A 6,565-nucleotide genomic window follows, 5' to 3' on the forward strand; every position below is an offset into this window, starting at 1 on the left:
ATATTAAAATGGCTCATATGCGTGCTACCCACGTAATGACTAAAAGTCAGTTTTTGAGATAGGGTTTCTTAATACAGAGGGTGCATTAGACCAGGGGCTCATCTCCTGTTTCCAAAATGCATCAATGACTGCTTGAGGAAGCTGTTCTACTTTGATACTTGAAGAAAAAAAAAACATGCTCAATAAAATGTAGGTTACTCGTGTTCAATGGTTTATTCAGTTAAACATGAATTTGTAAGCCTACATACTGTACATTAAATAACATGTTTATTCAGCTAAACATGATATTTGAAATGTAAGCCAACATTTAACCTCACGGACATAATTTTCAAAAGCCGGTTTTGGTCCTCTGCAGTTTTAAACGGTTAAAAAGAAATATTTAAATAGCGACGAATCTAGTGCTAGGACCATGCAGAAAACGACCGCTCCGAGCTCCGCTCCGGTAACACTTTACGTTCCTAAAAATGAATTTTCCATGAAGCAAACCTGGCGACTTCGTGGCCGTGTCCATGTAAACACACGTACGATTTGTAATTCACAGGTTTAAAAACTCGTTCTCGCCCCTACTGTGCAATTTGGTTAGGAATACAGCCGAGCTCAACTATCAAGTTGAAAGTCATCATTGTTTGCTTACCCATTTTGACCCAGTTCCCAACCCAACTTTAAGAATAGATTAACGGCGATAATTTTTATATCGCCCGATAAGAGTATCAAATTAACGACCGCCGTTAACGCCGTTAACGGCCCACCACTAGTTAATACACACACACACCTTGTCGGAGTGTGTACACAGTTGTGTCATCGGAGTGGTTGGTAGTAACAATGAAGTTTTCTCTGTTTGACATGGTAGCCTCCACCTTAACTGACTTCTCCATGTCACCATGGAAACTACTGACTTCTCCTGTCGGAAAGGTCACATTGATCAGGTGACCGTCAACATTGTACCTGCAAAGAAGAACAAACAGTGTGAGTGAACGTGTGTGTGTGTGTGAGAGAGTGTGTGAGTGAATGTGTGTATGTGTGTGTGTGAGAGTGAGTGAATGTGTGTGAGTGTATATGTGTGAGCGTATGTGTGTGTGTGTGTGTGTGTATGTTCAGAGATGTATATTATTCTTCAGATTCTTCAGTTCCTACCGGTTCACACATAAACACCTTTCATCATGTCTATTTACAATTGTTCATTTTACTGATAATTTTAATAATAAACACATAGGCAGGGTATGCATGCAAGTATGTGTATGTATGCAAACATATTACTGTTATATAAGATAATATATATGTTTATAACGCAGCTCTGAGTTCTGACAGTTTCAGTACAGAGCAGGCCAGCCAATAGTGAGAATGATTCATAAAAACACACATTAACACTGTAATTAACTGCCAATGATACGTCATTTAATATATATGGTTTTTAAAATTCAGACTATATTTTAACTTCCTTAAAATAGCTCTTATTGTTATGGGTCTATTGGACGCCCCGCCCCCGTGTTTGACCCACTCAGCTGTACTGGAGGAGCGTCAGTTACGCTTCTCTCCACTAGATGGCAGTGTGGCGTTATAAAACGTTTGGTGCACGTGGTGCTGATATCGCGGTGTCAACATGGATAACGTACATGTGTAGGTACGGTGCTCGAAAGGTCACTGAGCCAATCAGAGATGGAGAGAGATGTAGAGAGTGAGTGAAAGAGAAAGAGGGAGTGAGAGAAAAGGAAGAGAGAGCACCCTTGCCATTTTCACACTGAATTTGAAGCACACACACACACACACACACACACACACACCACACACACACACACACACACACACACACACACACCCACCCAGGGGGGGGGGGGAGAGAGGGAGAGAGAGAGAGAGAGAGAGAGAAAGAGAGAGATAGAAAGGGAGGTGAACTCTCACTCGTATACGGTGGTCCAGGCATTTTCGTTGCTCATGGTGGCAAGCAGTCCCGTGTTGCCATAGTAACTCAGCTGGGCGAGGTCATGAGCGAGGGCGGAGACTCTCTTGAGAGTTCCAGCGTTGCTAATGGTCAGCCAGTACACCTGTCCGCCAGGTGTGACCAACCAGAGTGGCGTTCCGTTGGAGTCCCGCCTCACTTGGAGCACGCCCCCTTCGCTGGCGGTCACGGCGGCCAGGTGTCCTGCCCCCGTGTAGGTGAAGTTGTAGAGGTGGTCTCCCGTGACCAGGCCCCGCGTGTGCAGGTGACTGCCATTAGGGGCGAACAGGTACACCTCCTGCTGGGCTACAGACGTGACCTCGTACAGCCGCTCGGACGTCAGCAGCGGGCGACTGGGTGTCAGCGTCGCGCACACGCAGGTTACCCAGGTCTGCGATGTAGAGAGTCCCGTTCGGGAGAGACGGCCAACGCAGACGGAGACTTGAGCCGAGCGTCCCGCGCATAACCCCCGTCTCCTGGAGACGAACGAGAACACACACGGCCAATGAATCAGACCCTCTGTAACATATAATGAATCAGACAGTCCTGCTATAGAACAGGACACACACACACAGTCCTGCTACCCATCTTTACATGACTTGAGAGAGAGAGAGAGAGAGAGAGAGAGAGGGAGAGAGAAATTAAGGCATACAAAAGAAATGAAAGTGTTTAAATGTCACATTCTAGATGAGAGTCTGTCAAACTTCGCTTGTGTGTGGGAGGAATTTGCACATGTGAAACAACATGTGAAACAAGATATTTTTTCTAATCCCACAAAGGCGAAGAAAGAAAGCCGCACACGCTTATTCTGTCCTATTTAATCTGTTTAACACACTCAACACACCCAACAACACTCAGAACCAGAACTCACCTGAGAAACAGACACAGTCTGGATCGATCTTACAGTCACAGTCAGTGTGGGCCCCGGCGACGACAGAGATCTCCCCGTTGGTGTTCACCTCCTGGATGAGACTAACCTTCCTGTCATCAGTCTGAGCGATGTACAGCACCCCCTGGTGGCTGACGGCGATAGCCTTACTGCCCTCCAGCACTGCCTGCATGGGCCATTTGCCCGTGGGAAGCGTCTCCGTGGTGATGAGGGGGCAGTGGACAGGACGTCCTGCCACTACGCGGACGAGCCCAGACTGGGGGACGTGCAGGACGAGGTTGTTGTCCAGCACGTAGAGGGAGTTGTCCAGCGGACTCACCGCTAGGTCAGTGGGCCACTCCAAACGCACCTGAATATAAATACACACACACACACACACACACACACACACACACACACACACACACACACACACACACACACACACACACACACACACAAGACTCAGACTATCTGACAGGCTTGGTCAGCATGAATGTAACAGTGCTGACTGTGTGTGAGCATGTGTGTGTCTTTGTGTGTCTTTGTGTGTGTGGTTGTGTGTGTATGTGTGTTGGGGTTTGTTGCTTCAGTGTGAGTGTGTGTCTTTGTGTGTGTTTTTTGTGTGTGTACATGTGTTTGTATATGTGTGGTTGTGTGTGTGTTGTTTCAGAGTGTGTGTGTGTTTTTTTGTTTGTGTACATGTGTTTGTGTGTGTTTGCGTGTGTTGTTTCAGAGTGTGTGTGTGTTTTTGTATGTGTACATGTGTTTGTGTGTGTGTGTGTGTGTCACCCAACTCCAGTCCTGTGTTCATAAGTCAGTGGTGCACATGTGTTTATGACCTGCTGTCTGCCTCTTGAGATACAGTGAATCTGGCATTTATATATCGTATAACACATATATAACATATAACACATATCATATAACATTTAACATATCATAAGAAATATTATTTTTCTATTCCTGTGTGGATTTATAAGGGATACGGTAACCTATAAAGTTTTATACCATTCATGACTTTATTCATTACATTACAAATGCATGTATGATGTATTCTATATACATAATTGAACATGAAGGCATTAATACTGTGCTGTCTGTAGCTTAATATGTAAATATCATAATGACATACGTTGTGTATTATTCTGGATTATGTAAATATAGATGATGATTATGGATTATGTAAATATAGATCATGATTATGAAAAGACAGGAGGTGTTATTTTGAGCAATTGCAGATAATCTGATGACCAGGTCAACCAAATGTGGAAAGTTCTGATTCACCGAACACAAAAGCTCCCCAGGCTTGGTTCCTGGCCACATGGATTAGCCAATGAGCTTGAAGTACACAGAGTGTGAGCCAGCAATGAGCCAATGAGCTTGAGCCTGCAGGTCGAATGAATCAGCGGAACCAGCCGGGTGGCCAATCTGCTAATTATGAACATGAAGTTTCACATCTCTGATACGTGACTGATAGAATAAGACATGCAGAAAGAGGAAAAGGGAAGGAAAGAGAAAATGAGTGAAAAGCTAGAAACGAGAGAAAGAGAGAGAGGGACAGAGAGACAGAGACAGAGAGAAAAAGGGGGAGAGGGAGAGAGAGGGATAGAGAAAGAGATGAAGTGAAAGAAAGAATCACAACAGCACACCTAGGCCCCTGTAGTGCAACCTCCCCCAGCACTAGCGATCAAACACATCAAACAGCTGCTCAACGTCGTGCAGACTGCTGAGCTTAGTCCCACGTTCACAATTCACCAGTCAATCAAAATGTACATAATATGTCATGTATGTCTATATTATCTGATGTGAAAGATCTTAAACCTTACAGCATTTGATGAACGATTTCTCTGTGGAACATTCAGACCACTAACTCATGCTTGTTTGGGTGCACAATTATAAATACGAATAGCTCAAAGTACAATGACATTCACCTTCTCTAGCAGGCCCGGGGTAAGTGCCTCAATCATCACCCAACATTACAGACACAGGCCCAGGTAGGATCGTCATTTGGCATGAATCAAAACTCACAAGAACTCACAAGAAGTCACAAGTTCTCTCAAATGAGAACAAATCTGGTTTAAAAGTAAGGAAGAAATTAGAAACACTCCAAAAGATATATTCCTCTTCTGATATATTCCTCCGTGAAGTCTTGGTCTCTCCCAGTGATGCTCTTTTTTACAGAGAAGACCCGTGACCCAGTCTCCATGATCAAACCAGGGGCTCCAGGCCCACGAAAGCCTGCTGGTCTGTGGAGACTGAACACACGTCCTGTATGTCCACTTGACCACATTTCTGCTCTACACAGATGTCATGCATCTGTTACCTCCCACAGAGTAGAGAAACACAACAGCAGAGCCTGGACCTGCTGGAGCAGTACTGACAGACCTGACCCTGGACCTGCTGGAGCAGTACAGACAGACCTGACCCTGGACCTGCTGGAGCAGTACAGACAGACCTGACCCTGGACCTGCTGGAGCAGTACTGACAGACCTGACATTGGACCTGCTGGAGCAGTACTGACAGACCTGACCCTGGACCTGCTGGAGCAGTACTGACAGACCTGACATTGACCTGCTGGAGCAGTACTGACAGACCTGACCCTGGACCTGCTGGAGCAGTACTGACAGACCTGACATTGGACCAGCTGGAGCAGTACTGACAGACCTGACCCTGGACCTGCTGGAGCAGTACTGACAGACCTGGAGCTGGCAGTGAACCTGAATAAGATTATATAAATCACAATTTCACATTATGGACAAAAAATGATCATTGAAGGATTGGGATTAGCATTGGGATTGAAGATTAGCTCCATCGTATTAATAACTGTATTATAAACTATATTATGTCAGGATGCAGAATATATAATATATATATATATATATATATATATATATATATACTATATATATATATATATATATATATATATATATTAGGGATGCACCGAAAATTCGGCCACCGAAAATTTTCGGCCGAAATGGCTTAAATTTGCATTTTCGGTTTTCGGCCGAAATACTTTCATCACCGAAACAACACGGCCGAAACAATGTATTGTGATGACGCAAGCAAAAATCGCCTGCACGTGTTTATTTGGATAAAGCTAGCAAAAAAGTTTTCCAGTGATGGCGCCAAGGCAAAGGACATTACACCAAAAATTATGGAACTCGCTGCCTTACGATCAGCCGTTCTCTGTCGTAGAGGATGCGGGATTTCGTAGGCTAATAGAGCACATTGAGCCCCGTTATGTTTTGCCGAGCAGACGACATTTCTCAGAAGCGTGTTTACCTGAGCTGTTTAATGTTGTTGCAACTCACGTCACGTTTTTATGAGAGAATTTATATTTATCTTTCAGGTCAGTCAGTTATAATTAAATTTAACTCGTATAAAATACATATATTTATCCTCTCAGATAAAAACGGTCTGGAAACGAGTTCAATTTAATTAGTGGTCGGCCATTGTCAGCGTTATCGCCGTTAACGGCCCACCACTAATTTTATTTTATAATATGCATTACTGTAATGTCAGTGCTAAATACATATTTTCAAATAAAATTTTGTAGTTGATTTATTCTTTGAATAGCAATGCTTTGATTTTAGTGAGGTTAGCCATAAATCCAATGTTACTAATAATTGGCATAATGTATTTCGGTGTTTCGGTTTTCGGCTTTCGCCTTGGTTTCTTCATTTTCGGTTTTCGGTTTCGGCTAAGAATTTTCATTTCGGTGCATCCCTAATATATATATATATATATATATATATATA

The 6,565-nt window shown here is 43.7% G+C and overlaps 1 pseudogene across 1 annotated transcript in view; it reads right to left on the reverse strand.

The window, feature by feature from the left end:
- Positions 1-382: 382 nt before the first annotated feature.
- Positions 383-6,565, reverse strand: part of LOC143506877 (teneurin-4-like) — a 33,905-nt pseudogene continuing 27,722 nt past the window's right edge. Inside the window, exons 13-15 of the transcript XR_013128531.1 lie at positions 2,808-3,174; positions 1,900-2,412; positions 383-945 (exon numbers count right to left, since the gene is read on the reverse strand). The product of XR_013128531.1 is annotated as a teneurin-4-like (transcript). The remainder of the gene's footprint in view (positions 946-1,899; positions 2,413-2,807; positions 3,175-6,565) is intronic.

This window comes from Brachyhypopomus gauderio, unplaced genomic scaffold (genome assembly GCF_052324685.1).
Source record: "Brachyhypopomus gauderio isolate BG-103 unplaced genomic scaffold, BGAUD_0.2 sc582, whole genome shotgun sequence".
NCBI classification, from domain to species: domain Eukaryota; kingdom Metazoa; phylum Chordata; class Actinopteri; order Gymnotiformes; family Hypopomidae; genus Brachyhypopomus; species Brachyhypopomus gauderio.